Source organism: Chenopodium album, chromosome 7 (assembly GCF_948465745.1).
Source record: "Chenopodium album chromosome 7, dcCheAlbu1.1, whole genome shotgun sequence".
Taxonomy (NCBI): domain Eukaryota; kingdom Viridiplantae; phylum Streptophyta; class Magnoliopsida; order Caryophyllales; family Amaranthaceae; genus Chenopodium; species Chenopodium album.
Window position 1 is genome coordinate 10,075,314 of NC_137840.1, and position 19,450 is coordinate 10,094,763.

At 36.8% G+C, this 19,450-nt stretch overlaps 1 non-coding gene across 1 annotated transcript; it reads left to right on the top strand.

Annotated features, from left to right (window-relative positions):
* Positions 1-15,705: 15,705 nt before the first annotated feature.
* LOC145641144 (small nucleolar RNA R71) lies at positions 15,706-15,812 on the top strand. Its single transcript, XR_014115210.1, has one exon. It is a non-coding gene; the product is annotated as a small nucleolar RNA R71 (small nucleolar RNA).
* The last annotated feature ends 3,638 nt before the right edge of the window (positions 15,813-19,450 follow it).

Here is a 19,450-nt window from a genome sequence, read left to right on the forward strand (position 1 = left end):
TGTTAATTTTAGTAAATTTATGTGGATGATGTTTTGAATGTGTATTGCAAACCATTCACATAGTCTTTATATTAGAATGAATGAGGCACATTTGTTCATATAGAATGACAAAAATAAGACTACACAATGACATAAATAAGATTACTACACAATGACAGAGTACCATAAAGATTACACAATGACATAAATAAGACTACACAATGACATAAATAAGACTACACAATGACATAGCTAGATAAGACTACATAATGTCAAAAACAAGACTACACAATGCAATGGATAAGACTACACAATGTCATAATTAAAACTACATAATTAATGTCAGAAACAAGACAATACAATGCCAAGCCAAAATACTAAGTGGTCATTTTTACCCGTACAGTTCCTGGAGTAATTTCTGCTTAAACTTCTCTTCCATTTCATTAAGCGATGTCTTAGACAACAAGACTTGCAATGTATCGAATTTTCGATTCAGTTTATCTGCCTCCATCTTCTCTTGTTGCATTTGGAGATTTTTCTCCTCCAACTCTAGTTGTCTTTGCTTCCTCATTTCCTTTTGTATATCAAAATCAAGTTTCTTTTGTTTAAGGCTTACCTCAACATCACGGTTATCATTGTAAACTTTCATCTGTTCACCAACAACAGTCAAATCTTCTGATGCTAACCCTTTGCCTTTTCTTCTGGCCTTGGCTTTCTTAACACCTTCAGGGCGACTCATACCTCCAGATACAAAGCAACTAGTAGCATCGTCTCTAGTTCTTTTACCACTACCGCTGCTCTCTTCAAGTTCTTTTTCCGCTTTGTGTTCAGCATCAACTTTCTTTCTTTCTTCCTTATTCAGACCCCACCTCATGAACTTTCTCCACTTTGGATATTCATTCACCTTTCCCCACGCAAATTGAAATTTAAAATTCCTTGGCGGATTTTGACAGGACCTTCGAAACAATTCATGGGCATTTTTTACCACATCATTATCATTGTACCCACTTCCCGTTATTTTACCAGCTTCTTCCATAACACTTGCCCAAATGAGTAGGTCAGCAGCCATCCTCCTCCAATGAGTCTCCAACATGTTCTTGTTCCGCTCTGGAATTTCATGTGGTCGAGATAGATGAGCCGCATCATATTCTCGATGTATATCTCTCCAAAGGTCAGCAAATTTTCTATCTTTGCCAATAATTGCGTCTGTGCAATTGTTGAAGTAAGCCTCAATTAGAGCTTCTTCCTCTTTAACAGACCAGTCACGGGTGTTTGTTGCAACTGGAATTGGCTTATTTCGCTCTGGCGGATACTGTGGTGTCTCTGGAACGATTTCTTCTTCATCACTAATGAATTGACTATTACTTCCTTGATAGATTTGTGGAGACTGGTTGTAATTTTGGTGAGTTGGTGGAGTTGTTTCTTCTGGAGGTGGTTGTTGTGGTGGAAAATTAGGAAAATTTGGAAAATTACCTCCAAACATTTGAAAAAACTGAGAAAATTGTGGATGATTCATAAGTGATGAAGGATCAAAGTCGTTCAGATTTTGTGAACGATTGGGATTACTAGGATCCATTTTTACTTTTAAAAAAGGGAACAAAATATCAAAAAAATTTAGGGGAAAAAAATTACACACTTGAATGATACAATTATGAAATTTAAAGAGTAAAAAACGATATTTTCATAGTATCAAAATATTGAAAAATGGATGTCTATTTATAGATCAAGTTTTTTTTCCGTTGGTAATTTTAGTTTTTTTTTTTTAAAATAATTTACTGTATACAAAATAGTCGTTTTACACTAAAACGGTAATATATTTACTGTTAGAACAAAGCTCTTCCAAAAAATGACACGTGTAAGAAGATCAATGGCTGACAATTAAACTCACCACAACATTGTATTTTTACCGTTGAAATATTAATTAATGTTAACTTTATGGTGGGCCCCACACAAAATTAATAAAAAAAAAAGAAAAAAACACAAAAACCTGCGCCATACCCCACCAAAAGTCAGCAACAATCAAGTTGAGAAAATTTTCTCCAAGAGAAAAAAATCTCATTTTTTCTAGATTTTTTTTGAGAAATTTTGTTGGTGGGATACTTTTTTTGGGGGGAAAAAAATTCTAGAGGAGAATTTTTTCTCTATTGCAAGTGCTCTAATCATATAAAGCTAAACTTTTAGCTAGGGCACGAGATTGCGACACTTGGCGTTCAAGAATTTTATTTGGATAGAATTTTAGGATAAAATTTTTAGATTAGAGTTTTATTATCGATAAAATCATATCATATCATATCATATAATAATAACTAATATATAAAGCTAAACTTTTAGCCAGGTCACGAGGCTGCGACACTTGACATTCTAACTTTTCGCCAAGTGTCGCGCCACGTTGGATAGATTTAAATAGACCTCATAAGATAAAAAAAAAAGTTAATTTAAAATTCTATTTGGATAGAATTTTAGGATTAAATTAGTTTTATTTTCGATAAAATACCAATATTTCAAATGTACAAATTCAATTATAATTTTATTAAAAAAATTATTAGATTATAATTCTTAAAAATTATCAAATAAATTATTTTTTGTATCATAATATTTTTCGGACTAAGGAAATAGTTCAAAGCGTTAAACATGCATTTATAATATATACTAATCGGCTAAAATAATATACTTTACAATCTAGCAAATCGTATAAAGATTAAAAATTTATTTTATAATTCAATAAACAACTCGGGCATCGCACGGGGCACAAAACTAGTACTAATATGTACGAATTGAATTATAATATTATTCAAAAATTTATTAGATTATAATTCTCAAAAATTATCATATAAATTTATTTTTTGAATCATGATATTTTTTTTGGAGCAAAGGAAGTAGTTTAAAGCATAAAACATCTATTTCTAATATATACTAATCGGTTAAAAGTATATACTTCATAATCTAATAGAATGGAGACCTGTCAATTAGGGTTGGGTCATGAGTTATCTTGGATTGGGTCATTTCAGGTTATGAGTCAAGAAATGTTCAACCCTTGACCAAGGTTTTGGGTTCGGGTCAATCCAACGTGCTTTGAACATTTAGTTTATTTTTCTTGCTAATTTTATTTTATTTTTTTTAATGTATTGAATCGAACATTTTCACCAACGTTATAATTAGTCATTACATGTCTACTAGATAGAAAATCGTGAGAAAATCATAGATTATAAATTTATCTTAAAAATTCAATAAACAACCCGAGCATCGCACGGGGCACAAAACTAGTAACTAATTTATAAAGCTAAACTTTTAGCCAGACGACGAAGCAGCAACACTTGGTGTTCCAACTTTTCGCCAAGTGTTGTGCCATAATATATAGAAATCAATTTGTAGGATTAAAAAAGTTAGTTTAGAATTTTATTTTCAATCAAATTTGAATAGAATTTTAGGATAAAATTGTTAATTTAGAGTTTTATTTTTTATAAAATACCAATATTTCATATACACAAATTGAATTATAATTTTATTCAAAAAATAATTAGATTATAACTCTCACAAATTATCATATAAATTTATTTTTTGTATCATAATATTTTTTTGGAGCGAAGGAATTAGTTCAAAATGTACCACATCCATTGTTTATAATATATTCTAATCAATTAAAGTAATATACTTCACAATCTAATATAATTATATTACTATGTGTAGACCTGTCAATCAGGTCGGGTCACCGGTCATTTCAGACAGGGTCATTATTTCAGGTTACGGGTCAAGAAATATTTTTCACCAATATTATTATTATTAGTCATTACATGTCTACAAGTTTAAATCGTCACAAAAACCTATCAATTCCTAACTAATTTTGTATTAATGATATGGTTTAAAATTTGATATACAGATTAAAAATATATCTTTAAATTTAATAAACAACCCGGACATCGCACGGGCATAAAACTAGTTTATTATATACCTAATATTTTGACACTATCAAATTATATTCAAAGATATAATTAATACTTTTTAACTATATATTAATAATTATCTTATTTGAATCATATTTTAATTAATTTAGTCATATAACATTTTTTTTTAATTTTTTTTTGAAAGAATTTAGTCATATGATATAAACATTTTTTAAATGATAGAATTATCTTTTGAATGATATAATTATAATTATTTTTAGATGATATATTAACAGTCATCTTGTTATAAAAACTAATAATAATATAAGCATAATGTGATGAATTCTAAACCCTAGCCTTCTTTTCTCTCTTCTCTCTCCAAAACCTAGTCTCCATTGTCAATTTTAAAGGGGCTTCCATCGGATTTCACCAGTGGAAAGCCCCAATCTTTATTTTCTTTTAAGCCTTTTGGTTTTAGGTTACAATAATGTCTCCCTCGAAAGAAAGGGTTTATCTCCTTCGAAAGACAAGGTTTTTTCGATCTCGTTCGAAAGACAAGGTTTTTCGTACTTCTTCAAAAGACAAGGTTTTGTTTGTGCTTAATTTGGTCTCCGGTTGTGCGGGGCTACTATTGATTATGACTCGGATTCGGGTTACGGAATCAGTACAAGAATTTACTTTCTCACAAAATTGTGAAGTGACGACAGATCCACTCAAAAAGTTGTATGAGACAACGAATCGAGAATATGTCGAATTGTTATATTTATGTATTTGGATTCTTAGCCCTTCCCCAATTAATTCTTGTTTGATTTTGTTAAATTCGTTTTCATTATCGTTCATTGTCAACTGTAGATGTCGTATGGCTTATATTAATGAAATTTAGTGTCCTTTAAGACTTCTTTCAAAAAAAAAAAAATAGTCATCTTGTTGTGATTTCTCGTCAAAAAAAATCTTGTTGTCATTTATGTTTGAATGATATAGTCGTATTTTAAATAATTTAGTCATGTGATATAATCATTTATAGATGATATAATTGAAGGAGTTTATAGGTACTACGTAGCGGAAATAATATGAATCATATTCAATTAAGCACCTAATCCCAAGAATCACATGCATAACACACAAGACACATAATCATACATTTGAAGCGTGAATTCCACGTAGCTATTCGACAGTTTTGGACTTAATGATTTTGATGATGACACAACCTCACTTGCTAGGAGAATTAAGTGTCATGCAAAGATACCATGAGGAACAGGAAAGTCAGAAACAGAGCTATCCATAAAGAAGAGTTCCTTTACAGGAACTAGTGCTTCAGAAATGAAGACTTGAGAAGAGAAGGTTCCCCTCAGGGAACAGAAGCTTCAGAGAAGAAGCCTCACTAGAGAAGAGAAGTTCCTTCCAAGGAACAGAAGTCTCGGAGTAGAAGCTTCATCAAAAAAACATGAAGACTAAATATATTTTTATATTTTAGGATTTGTGTAAGCATAAGAAATTAGTTACACTCGAAAAATCTGTGTGGAATTGGTCTTAGGATAAAATATTGTGCATGCTAGTTTTTAGGAAAACTGTTAAGTTTTAAATGATTATCTTTTTCTTAACTAAAAAGATTTTATTTCTTTTCTGATTTTTGAAAATATCTTTTGCAAATAGAATCTCCCACGTTTTCCAAAACTTGCGGCCTACTCCCCCATGTTCTTCTTCAAGACATGGTCTTGCATATTGAGGAGTTCATGCTTCCTTAATTTAAGGGACATGATCTTCTTAATGGGTTGGAGGAGTGGACTTTGACTGAGTTTGGAGAAACGCAAGTTTCGAAAACAAAAGTCAAAGTAGCGATAGGGACGGAGAATGATTCAGAACGTTCTGCAATCCTAAATCACTCTTGTAACGTCGATACCTGCAAACTAGCGTTAGTTAAACAGATAAAAGAGTTAAGAAACGCGTATCTTGTACCGTCGAGCACACGTCTCTGAAGTAACCGATTTGTTGCTGTATTTCCGTTTTGACGACCTCCTGCAAGCTAGAGAATGTCATCCTTCTTGAAGACTGCTACGCTTGTAACTGCCTCCAATTTCCGCCTTGATGATCTTCCACAAGCCAGGGAACACTATCGAAGATTGCTTCGCTTGAAACGATCCTCTTCCGCTTTGTGACCATCTTCCACATCTTAGGGAGCACGATCGAAGACAACTTCGCTTGAAATCACCTTCAGCTGTTTGTGACAACTCTCCGCAAGTTAGGGAATGCTGCTGAAGATATCCTCGCTTGAAGCTACCCTCATTTATTGCGGTAATATTCCAAAGAAAATTACCAAAGACCTCAGCTTGTCGATCTTTAAAAGCTCACTTGAACTTTGCTTCCGTTATGCCAGTACGTTGGCGCTTTTGCTGCTTTTGAACCTGTATGTCGGTGCCTTTGCTGTGACGACAATCCTCTTTTCTTTGGGAATAGTTGCCAACACAACTCTCTTGTATGATGTATGACAATCTGATTTAGGAAAAGTTGTCAATGCTTCGTAACAATCCATCCTTGGAAATGTTGCCACGATGAAGCGACAATCCGTATCTCGGAAAATTTGTCAATTTTTGGGAAAAGTTGCCAATGCTTCGTAACAATCTGTCATAAAAATTTTGCTACGATCGACAATCCACATCTTGGAATACAACTCTTGAAAGCAATCCACTTTGGAAATTTGCCAACGCTATGCGACAATCCTTTTAGGAAAATATTGCCACAATTGACAATCTGTGTCTTGGAACATTTGCCAAAAAAAGAGTCGACCGACAATCCACTTCGGGAAAATTTGCCACTTACTGAAATGAATGACAATCCACGTTGAGGAACTTTTGCCGATATTTATGATGAATAGAAACCTACAACAATCCTTTGGGAAATTTTGCCATAGGGAACTGGGTGTATGACAATCCAATCTCGAAAAACTTGCCAATGAGTCGATGAATGTATGACAATCCGAACTTGGAAAAACTTGCCAAACAAAGAAGGAGCACGACAATCCATGCTTGGAAACTTTGCCAGAGATGACAATCCAATCTTGAAAAAATTGTCGTTGAAGAAGATGCACGACAATCCATTTTTGGAAATATTGTCAGTTGGAGATGACAATCCAATCTTGGAAAAATTGTCGTTTAAGAAGAATGCGCGACAATCTATATTTGGAAATATTGTCGTTTAAGAAGAATGCGCGACAATCCGTATTTGGAAATATTGTCGTTTAAGTGCTTGCTTTTAAACCGATACGTTAGTGCTTGTAATGAGCCAGTGTTTTAGGCGCTTAAGCTAAGTGAGACGATTTTTTGTCAGGTCAATCACTTACTACGATTGTAATCGAGCCGACTATTAATCATGTCAAATTGCTTATAGGGGCTAACTGGCGTACCAAGGAACCCGAAATTGTTGTATGAGGTCGAAATGACCATTCTGAGAGGCTTCAAGCTCTGTTGCTGTTGGAATATCTCTAGCGTCAAGAATTGGCTCTGTCGCCAGACGCTGGGATCTAGAGTCAGGCGCTGAACTCTGTTTCCAGACGCCAGATGTTGTTGCCAGACGACAACCTTGTCGTCTGGTGCTGGAGTCGGGTCTTCCCTATTCTGCTCTTGCTGTCGTTGTTGCTTGGTTTTGCTCCGAACTTTGAACTTGGTCGTTTCCTTTCAACCAAATCCGCTAAAATCTTTTGTAAATTAAAGCTCTTCATCTCTAATTTACTGATCTATGTAATTTCGCTCAAACTCCTCTGATCTTGGAAGAATCTCATGTATCATATTCGCGGTTTTTTTCGAAAAAATCCGGGAATGTTCTTGCTTGCTGGGATGCACCTACATTTAATCTTTGACTATATGACTTTGCTTATCTTTCTTTAGGGTTGACCTAAGACTTAGTGTTGCTTGACTCATTGACTTGTCGTGACTTAAGGTATGAACTTGACTCACCATGACTCGCTTCATGTGACTCGTGTGTGCATAGTGTTGACTCAATGTGATAACACGACATGACTCAATGTGTACATGACCGTGTGTGCATCGTAATGTGATTGTGGGACTCGAAAATGCAAAAAAGAAAAAATTTCCGTCATTTTTTGTGGAGGGTACCGACTTTCTCCCGAAAAAGAAAGACGCAAAAAAGAATCGAAGTTTATGAAGGTGCATGTTGAATGAGCTTAGTCCGTTAAATGTTTGCGTTTAATACTATCTCTCAAGGTGCAAGGATTAATTCATCTTAGGCTATCTCAATTGTTGACTCAATGATGAAAGTATTTGGGTAATTTAAGCACGGAGGCTAAGCACTTCATATTTTGATGCAATGATAATTATGATTGATGAGTGATGTTGATATGACAAGACATGCTTCAACGTTGTGTTAAGATTCCATGACAAAGGGTTCCTAATGGAAGGTATATTTGGTCATGTATCTGTGATGTGTGTGAAAGTGACACTAAAGTTAGGCCGCAAGGGCTAAGTGTGTGGAAAGATATTATTTTTAGAAGAGTCAAATAATGGTGACTCTTAGGCTAGGTAGGCTAATGATGTAGGGATCAAGCTGACAGGGTAAAGTCGTATCCCCTAATCAAAAATAAATCCTAAGTCCTCTAACTAAGGTAGATAGGGAAGTAGGGTCGAATCCACAGAGAAACGGATCTTTCTATTCCTAATTAACTAATATAATCTAGATTATGATGTAACCAATATTTATGATTGAATAATAAACTAAACCACAGAGATTGAGAATAGGGAGAAAACAATATATAAAAGGATCTAGGGCATAGGTTCACCAATAAATAATACTCCAGGGTAAAACATAATAATTAATCATTGACATTGCATAAATAACATGATTAACAGGCTCTCGCAATTTATTAATCAACATAGATCTAACAGGCTCTCGTAATTTACTAGATCTAAGTTCCTATTAAAAATAGCCTTTAATATCAAATTAACATCTGCTCGATTCATCAATTCAATGTTGCTATACTTTTAGAAGCCGTAATTGTAAAGCGTTAAAACAATTCAATAAGAAATTATCATGCAATATCAAGAACCAATAATAGTCAATCATCAATGCATCAATTAACCAGATCGTAAAGGGCTTTCGCTACGTATTACAATCACAGAATTAATCTACCGGTATTAAATCTCATCTCTCGAATCTCGACTTAACCATTTATAAATTAATCCGCCTATTGAAACTAGACCTAAACATCAATTCTCATCTGTCGAATCTCGAATCAATATTGTCAAACTCATGCATAAAAGATCAGGCCTAATATAGTCACAGAGCATTAAATCAATCAATAGGAAAATAATCTAGCATTGATAATTAACAACAATAAATAACCCCTTCATATTATTTATGGATCCCCATATACCCTAGAAATAAAACTACTCACACATAGTAAAAACTAAACTAATCAAAGCAATAAAGCAAGACATGATTAAGGGAATAAAATAAACAACTAAGATTAAGAGAAGAGAAATCGTTACCAAACAAATCTGGAATTAAGAATAGATTAAGAACAAAGGTTTAAGAGAAAGAAAATCTAAGAGAACAATTAAGAGAGTAAAGAAAGAGTAAAAGGAAAGAGAGAGAGAGATAAAATCGTATTACGGAGGAGTATTTATACTCCGTACAAATCCTAAACTAAAACAAATTAAAACGACGCTAATCGTCTCCTAATAAATACACGCGCCCGATCGGGCGAGGCACCGCCCGATTGGGCGCGCCTTTTTGCTTCCTAATACTAATCTCGCGCCCGGGCGGGCTTGTCACCGGACGCCTACCTTAGCTTCTCCCGCCCGGCCGGGCGGCTCTCTTGGGCCACTATTTGGACTACGATTGGACTCCATTTCTTCAGGCCAATCTGGGTTTCCTCTTCCGGTCTTGAATACTCGGTCCAAATGCCCCGGTATCACCTATACCGAGCCCTTAATCACCGGTTCGATGGCTCTAACCGGCCCTGGGCTATAAAATCTGGTCGTGTTTCTCCAATGTTCGTGATTGCTCCAAAATATCTCGGGAAAATACTCCAAAAGCATAAATCCCTGCAAAAGTTAACAAAATCTACGAAAACACTAGAAAACACCAATTAGTAATAAAAGTGGCTCTAAAGAGCCAAAAACACTACTAATTACGACCAAGGGATGGGGGTAAAATACTATATAAAATAGACACATCAAACTCCCCCAAGCCAAACCTTTGCTTGTCTCTAAGCAAAGATCTCATCAATAAATCAATAAATATGCTTCACCCCAAAAAGTAAAAATCAAGCATAGACGATCCAGGGTAGATCAAATAAACATGCTTCAAAATCAACCAATCAAATCCATCTAATTACCAATCTTCCCTAACAATTGTCAAACAGAGAAAACCACAAGAGCATATAGAATTCAAGACTAGTGCTCACGCACTAAACTCTCATTTTTGTGGCGAGCAGAAGATGTACTCGACGCTCTCCATCCAACCCCTTTATGTGAACAATGCCCTCCCAACACACACTCTCGTGTGTATAAAACAATGAACGCTCAATCCTACTAGTCGACTCGAAATATGCCAAATCATAACTTGCATTGATAAGCAACACTTTCACATTCATACAATTCTATGCACAAAGGTCGGAAGGTCTTTAAAGCTTGTAATGTAAGGATAGGGTAAAGGGTAGGATAAATTTGGGAATAAGTGAGAGAAAAGCTATGCTTAAAGGATCCATATTCTAATAAAACCCATGATCAAAATAAATAATGATCAACATCTCCTACATAACCAACTCTAACATCAACCAAATATACTCCGATCATAATAAACAATCCCAACTCTTACATATCACTCATAAAAATATAATAATGAAGAAGTTGAGTGAAAAACAAACTTTGAGCTCATTCTTTTTTTTTTTTTTTTTCTTTTCAAACTTGAATTTTTTTTCTTTGAAGCTCTATTATTTTTCTTTTGATCAACCTCCAACTAGAACACTTGAACACTTTTTTTTTTTCTTTTGAAGTTCACTTATTTTTTTTCTTGAACTTCTTTTTTTTTTTTTTTCATAACATCATGCTTTATTTTTTTAAGAAAATATAACTTCCAAACTTATCAAAAATAAACATGATAAAAAACAAAACAACTTCTCAAAACCCACCCAAATTGTGCAAATAATAAGCACACTACAAACTCCCTCACCTCACTCACTAATAGCTCCCCCAAGCCAAGCTTGGGGCTAGTAACCAATGGGGCAAAATAGGCTTGTAATATGGCTAGCAAAACAACAAAAAGTCAAGGCAGCAACATGGGTAGCAAGAAGGGAACAAATGTATCTACAATATCTGGAGGCTACCTAAAAGAACAAGTGCCTTCGTCCTCCACAATGTGCATAATAATGAATCATATAAATATTACTAATAGTTGCAAACCAATACTCAAATTCATTGACATACCAGGAACTATGGAACTATCACACAATCCTAACCAAATCAACTAGTCAAGCACTATATTCACAAGTAGTTGGACAAAATTGATGCATGTTAAGGTTTCAAGGCAATCAAACATCAAATCATGATTAACTAATCTACAATGCCTATCATCAAATACCAAGAATCAAAACAATTTTCTCAAGTAAGGGGCAAAAGGAAGCAAAATTTACAATTCATTGGAACGTATTTTTGAATTTTTTTTATTTTTGAATTTTTTTTTATTTTTGTATTTTTCATATATAAGAAAGCAATAAAACTAACCTAAGAAGCAGGAAATCTAACCTAAGAAAACACACCAAAAATAAAAGAAAAGAGGAAAAGAAATATACCAAATCCAAAATCTCCCCCAAGCCAGAATCAGACAATGTCCTCATTGGCTCGGGAACTAGCCCAACATAGCTAGTCCTGATCATCCTCATCCATCGAGCCGAAACCCGCACCTCCACTCCCACCTGCACCACATGCACCAGAAGAGCCACCACCAAAATAGTCAGCATGAAAACTCCCCCCCGCCGGTCCCCCGAAAGGAATGTCCTGGCCGTACCCGTAGAAGGAAGAATAGTCAGTGTAAATACCACGGGCAGTGGGATCCCTATCGTATCCTGGGGTGGAGGCTGAAACCAGTCAGAGTGAATAGAGTCGTCGGGAATGTTGCCCCGACGAGCATATTCATCATACATAGGGTAGAGAGCTCTACCCTGGTTCCTCTCTAGGTTCCCTAACCTATGGTCTATGGAGCCTACCATCCTCCTAAGGTCAGTATGGGAATGCTCGATATGTCCTAAGGCCTAACCTATACTCTGAAGATCCCAAACTGGATCAGAGTCAACATGAGGGATAGAGTGAGACATACGAGGTGGAGAGAAAGCCACCTCGGACTAAGGCTGGGGTGGTGGAATTGGTGGTGGTGGTGCCTGCCCCCTAGCGTTGGCAACTAGAACATCGTATGTGTAAGAAGGTTGCCCTGGGGGAAAGGCGATCAAGTCAGGACTGGGTAAGGGAAAAATGGGCAAAGGTTGCTCGCTCCCAGTCCTAATACACCAAAAGGGTGTCTGCTCACTATCCGGTCGAACCCACCCCAACTCCTTAAAATACCTAGCAGTCATATAGGTATCTGGTCCGCAGTTGGTCAGCTGGTGGGGTCCGTCCACTACAAAACCGACCTTTTTCTCTGCTATCCGAGTGATAAGGCCTCCTAAACGGATGAGGGTTTTTGATGTGGTGCTAGCCGTGGCATGCCTACTCAAATGGTGAACAATAAACCTACCTATGTTCAATTTCCCGTACCCATACACATAGTGTCCTATGACAGCTAGTTCGTTAGATTGGGCATTATGGGGCTCGTACCTACCTAAAAAACACAAACCCGCAAATCTTTGCCAGATTTTTGGGACAGGGTGGTGAATAGGTTTGGTTTTAGCATGTTGGGGGTCAGGGGTAGGCAAACCATTCAAAGCATGATATATATCACCCATTTTATAGTCTGCATGCCATTGGTGAGATAGTTAAGAATTTAATTCAAATAATTTACAAAATTCTACAAAAGTTAAACTAATATTCTTATTGTTCAACCTAAAAAATAAATTTGGCCCATTTCTACTACTAACAACATGTAAAGAAGACAGGAATTCACAAGTAAGTTCTCGGAATGTAGGATAGTGCATATCAACAAATTTTCTCATGCCAATGTCATTTAAAAATCGTTTTACAAAATCATACAAACCAAATGATTCTAGAGTAGGGCGGTGTAACCACCGAGAAGGAATTACCTCACGATCGATTAAGTGTTTTAGCCGCTCCTTTTGCTCTCGGCTAGCAATGCGGATCGTCGGCCAGTATGGAAGTTGCAAATCTGGGTCGTAATCCTCCTTCGAACTGGAGCTCCTACCGAAAATGGACCTAGCCCTCTTTGAAGCCATGGTAGAAAATGGATTTGAAAATTAATTTGAATAAAATCTGAAATTTTTTATATGGAAATGTAGAGGATGAAGAGAGGATCACAAATATGTAAAAAGTTTTGAATTTGGGTGAGAAATGGAGGAGAAATCTTAGAGAGAAGGTAGAGAGAATTTGAGTTTTAAAGAGATAAAGTAATGGAGGAAAGAAGAAATGAAGAAATAAAGAAGAAAAGAAAGAAGAAGAAGACGCGGACGCCACTCGCGCCCGGTCGGGCGGTCGGTCGCCTGGTCGGGCGATCTAGGTTGGAAATTGCGTTGTGTTCTCGCGCCCGGTCGGGCGATCTGATAGCCCGATTTTCTTCAACTCTCGCGCCCGGTCGGGCGCCCTTCGCCCGATCGGGCGAGCTAACGTCCAATTTTTCACCCTTTCTCGCGCCCAATCGGGCAAGGCTTGCCCGATCGGGCGGACAATTATGTCCGTATAAAACACTTCTTGCGCCCGGTTGGGCGCCCATCGCCCGGTCGGGCAAAAATGCTCAACTTTGAAGACTAACTCTCGCGCCCGGTCGGGCCCGAGACTAATTGTCAGCTTTCGTATTTGCTTATTTTCTTCAAAATTTGGCTAACTCTTTTCCTTCAAAACTGAATAAAAACTCATAAAACTCATTAAATTCCCTCATCTCTCCTCTCATAAGAAAAAGAAAAGAAAAACTAGTCTAAAAAGCATTAAAACTACGGGTTGCCTCCCGCAAAGCGCTGGTTTATCTAGGTCCCGCACGACCCTCTTACCAAGTGCAACAACTGGGACCCTTGGCCTAACTCTTGATCGGGTGGTTTCTCACCCGGTCTAGCGGTGTTTCGGCTGCGACGCGGCTTCTTAACATACCCTGTGGGACGCCAAATCACCTTATCTGGTGGATCCTCCTTGACTTGGGTAAGGGGTTCTTCAATGCTACGCATCAAAGATCCTTCTTTGATCGAGAATTGCCTCAAATTGTCATTGCATTCAACACTTGCAACTCGATTTGGCGGAACACTTACCGTAGACTCAAATCGCATAACTTGCTTGATCGGTTCCACCTTTTCATCCTCGAAACCAAGACCAACAGTGTAAAGTGCTCTTTCGATTGCATCGACTTCCTTATGCCATTTGTCTATCTCATCTGAAAGGGATGCAACACAAGATACCGCCTCCAAGGGATCTTTTTCAAGAGCTTGGGGCTTGTTAGAATAATTCTCAACCACATTAACACTGAAATATTTCTCCTCAGTCATGGAGCTTTTAGGGGTATTATTAAGATTAAAAATAACTTTATCATCCCCTACTGATAGTGTTAACTTACCACTTCTCATATCTATGATTTCTCCTGCAGTGTTAAGGAATGGTCTACCCAAAATAATTGGGGTTTACACATCCTCAGCCATATCAAGAACAACAAAATCTACAGGTATATAAAATTTACCTACTCTAACGGGGACATCCTCTAAAACACCTAAGGGGTATTTGAAAGAACGGTCGACCATTTGTAGAGTTATATTGGTAGCTTTTAATTTACCAATATTCAACTTAGAACACAAAGATAATGGCATGACGCTAAAACTAGCACCCAAATCACATAATGCATTATCAATCAAGAGATTGCCAATATGACAAGGGATAGAAAAACTACCCGGATCTTTTAATTTAGGTGGAGACTTATTTTGAAGTACGGCACTACACTCTGCAGTGAAAGCTACTGTCTCTACCTCACTAATAGACCTTTTCCTCGTCAATATTTCTTTCATAAATTTTGCATACGAGGGGATTTGTGTGATTAATTCAGTGAAGGGAACTGTTACCTTCAAGTCTTTTACCACCTCCAGGAACTTACCAAACTGCTTATCCAAGTTTGTCTTCAATTGACGATTGGGGAATGGAAGTTTGATAATTGGCTTTGGAGCATTATTGCTCTTGTCTGGAGTAGCCACCTTCTCTGGAGTCGTACCCTGCAATGTAGAATTAGATATGTTAGTATTATCCTTTAGCCCTGCAGGGCTATTAACTACATTGTTTGGTTAAACGGAATCAAGATTAGCATTACTTATTAAATCAGGTTCATCAACTCTGGGCATAGAGGGCCCTTCATAGTTTGAACCACTCCTTAGAGTAATTGCAAATGCTTGATCCGTAGGCCAGATCGGCTGTGCCGGTAGAGCTCCCTGTTGGCGGGCTTGTAGAGTAGCAGAAAGTTGCGCAATTTGATTATCTACAATTTTATTATGTGCTAGAATTTGATCAATTGTCGCATCTCCACTCTCCATGTGCTTTTGCATATTAACCAACATTTCTCTAATTTCCACCATATCTTCAATAACCTGACATGCATCTTCAACATCAAGATTCATAAATCTCCCACTAGCTGCAGAATCTAAAATTATTCGAGAAGAATTTCCAAGCCATTATAAAAGGCTTGGATTAACTGCCATTGTGCTAAATTATGGTGAGGGCAATCTCTTTTTAGATCCTTAAACCTCTCCCAAGCCTCATATAAAGATTCATCGGCTTCTTGGGCAAAGTTTTGAATCGCACTCCGTAGTACGGCTGTTCTCTCTGCAGGATAATACTAGTTATAGAAATTCAAAACAAGAGTTTCCCAGTCAGTTATACCAAGTGCAGTTCTATTTAAGCCATAAAACCACAATTTAGCTTTTCCAGTTAAAGAGAAGGGAAAGAGAATCTCCCTGATTTGGTCTTGAGTGACCCCGGCTTGCCTGATGGTATTACAATATTGACAATAGTCGGCAATGTGAAGATTTGGGTCTTCACCCTTGGCTCCACTAAATTGCTTCCTCTTTATCATCGTTATAAATTGAAGTTTAATTTCGAATTGAACCCCATCAAGAGCCGGAGTAGGGGTGAGATGCGGAAAATCTGTAAGCTTGGGTTGTGAGTAATCACTAAGCTTCTTTGGAACCGCCATCTCTGATTCTGCGTCTGATGGTGCCTCTGAATCGCTAGAACCAGTTGGAGGATCGCGGTGATTATTATTATTATCACCAGAATCCGCCAGAATTTGCTTGTAGAAATTTTTCTGTCTATGGAAGGAACGTTCGATCTTAGGATCGAATGGGATGTACCCTGATCTGGAACACCTGGGCATAAACAAAAACTAGAAGCAAATGTGAGATTTGCCTCAGAGAACTAACGCTCTCTGAGGCAAAAAGGAAAATAATCTAGACTACAAAAACAATCAGAAATAAAAATAAAACCGTTTCCCCGGTAACGACGCCAAATTTTGACAAGGTAAAGTCGTATCCCCTAATCAAAAATAATTCCTAAGTCCTTTAACTAAGGTAGATAGGGAAGTAGGGTTGAATCCACAGAGAAACGGATTTTTCTATTCCTAATTAACTAATATAATCTAGATTATGAAGTAACCAATATTTATGATTGAATAATAAACTAAACTACAGAGATTGAGAATAGGGAGAAAACAATATATAAAAGGATCTAGGGCATAGGTTCACCAATAAATAATACTCCAGGGTAAAACATAATAATCAATCATTGACATTGCATAAATAACATGATTAACAGGCTCTCGCAATTTATTAATCAACATAGATCTAACAGGCTATCGCAATTTACTAGATCTAAGTTCCTATTAAAAATAGCCTTTAATATCAAATTAACATCTGCTCGATTCATCAATTCAATATTGCTATACTTTTACAAGCCGTAATTGTAAAGCGTTAAAACAATTCATTAATATAAGAAATTATCATGCAATATCAAGAACCAATAATAGTCAATCATAAATGCATCAATTAACCAGATCGTAAAGGGCTTTCGCTACGTATTACAATCACAGAATTAATCAACCGGTATTAAATCTCATCTCTCGAATCTCGGCTTAACCATTTATAAATTAATCCGCCTATTGAAACTAGACCTAAACATCAATTCTCATCAGTCGAATCTCGAATCAATATTGTCAAACTCATGCATAAAAGATCAGGCCTAATCTAGTCACAGAGCATTATATCAATCGATAGGAAATTAATCTAGCATTGATAATTAACAACAATAAATAACCCCTTCATATTATTTATGGATCCCCATAGACCCTAGAAATAAAACTATTCACATATAGTAAAAACTTAACTAATCAAAGCAATAAAGCAAGACATGATTAAGGGAATAAAATAAACAACTAAGATTAAGAGAAGAGAAATCGTTACCAAACAAATCTAGAATTAAGAATAGATTAAGAACAAAGGTTTAAGAGAGAGAAAATCTAAGAGAACAATTAAGAGAGTAAAGAAAGAGTAAAAGGAAAGAGAGAGAGAGAGATAAAATCGTATTACGGAGGAGTATTTATACTCCGTACAAATCCTAAACTAAAACAAATTAAAACGACGCTAATCGTCTCCTAATAAATACACGTGCCCGATCGCGCGAGGCACCGCCCGATCGGGCGCGCCTTTTTGCTTCCTAATACTAATCTCGCGCCCGGCTGGGCGCGTCACCGGGCGCCAACCTTAGCTTCTCCCGCCCGGCCGGGCGCGCCTCCGGGAGCCAGCCTCTTTGGCCGGGCGGCTCTCTTGGGCCACTATTTGGACTATGATTGGGCTCCATTTCTTCGGGCCAATATGGGTTTCCTCTTCCGGTCTTGAATACTCGGTCCAAATGCCCCGGTATCACCTATACCGAGCCCTTAATCACCGGTTCGATGGCTCTAACCGGCCCTGGGCTATAAAATCTTGACGTGTTTCTCCAATGTTCGTGATTGCTCCAAACTATCTCGGGAAAATACTCCAAAAGCATAAATACCTGCAAAAGTCAACCAAATCTACGAAAACACTGGAAAACACCAATTAGTAATAAAAGTGGCTCTAAAGAGCCAAAAACACTACTAATTATGACCAAGGGACGGGGGTAAAATACTATATAAAATAGACACATCACAAGCCCCCAAGTCTAGCTCTAAATGAATAGGGATGAGCATAGGGGATCCCATGATATGATCATGGTGTGAGTGTGTGAATGTGAATATGAATGCAATTTTATTACTGCCGCACCTCGATGTGAGGTTGCCTACGTATCTGTTAGGAATCAGGCCGAACGTAGCTCTAGCCGAACCTCACACAAGTGTGTGTATACCTCAAAAAGGTCTTTTTAAGGGTTGTAACGTGGTTAGGCTAAAGGTTATAGAAGAAGGGGATAAAGGCTCAAGACCCTCGATAAGCCCCCAAGGTGTGCAACCTTGCTTTTGAATCTTTATATTTGTATGCTTGAGGTTTGCTTCTCTTTTCTCTCTCTCTTTTTTTTGCTTTAGCATTTATTTTTATTCTTATGAGTGTGGGAAATCCCGATCATGCGGTCTATCACTCACTTGGCATTCATGTTTCTCAGGCTCGGTACCGAGCACTCGATAAGAGACGCAATCTGAGACGTGTTCATATCAAAGACATGTTTATGTCAAAGACATTGGAACACTTGCCCTTTTGTACACTTTTATTATTTTGTATTTCTTTTTTATTTATTTTGATCTTTTGAAATCACTCAAGCTTTTTATGATATTGAAAACTGCATAAGTTGCACACTATCCCCATCCCAAGGTTAGGTAGATGTAGGTTGAAGAATGAAAGGTCTATCGTTAGACGAGGCTCAAAGTGGTTTATCAAGAAGAGATTGTATATTTGAAGGGTGAAAGGTAATATGAGGTGGCTACAAGGGGTGCCTCAAATCATTGGTATACCTTGTGCTTAGTTTGACATGGATTTTTTTTATTTATTTATTAAAATGCAATGCAATGCGATGATCATATGCAAGGAAATAAATGCTCATTTTATTAAAGGGGAAAAAAACCTATGAAATAAATCTAAGGAAGACAAAGGGTGCCTATGCTAGACTTATTGGGGAAAGGTTTGAAAAAAAAGAAGAAGAAAGCATGAAATCTTGGTGAGAAGCTTGCCTTGTGTTTTGTCTCATCATTACTTTTTTTTTTATTATTATTATTATTGTCAATCACATGAATCAAACTCTATTCAACAAGCATGGATGTAAGAAGGTGGGAAGAATGAATATTGTGATATGGAGAACGATGATGTAGATGGAGTGATATGAAAAAAAAAAATTTGGAATAGAATGTACCCCCAACTCAAATGACGGAAAAAACAGACTCATGCATGAACCTTAGACATGGTCATGGTGACATATACAAAGTGTGTGTTA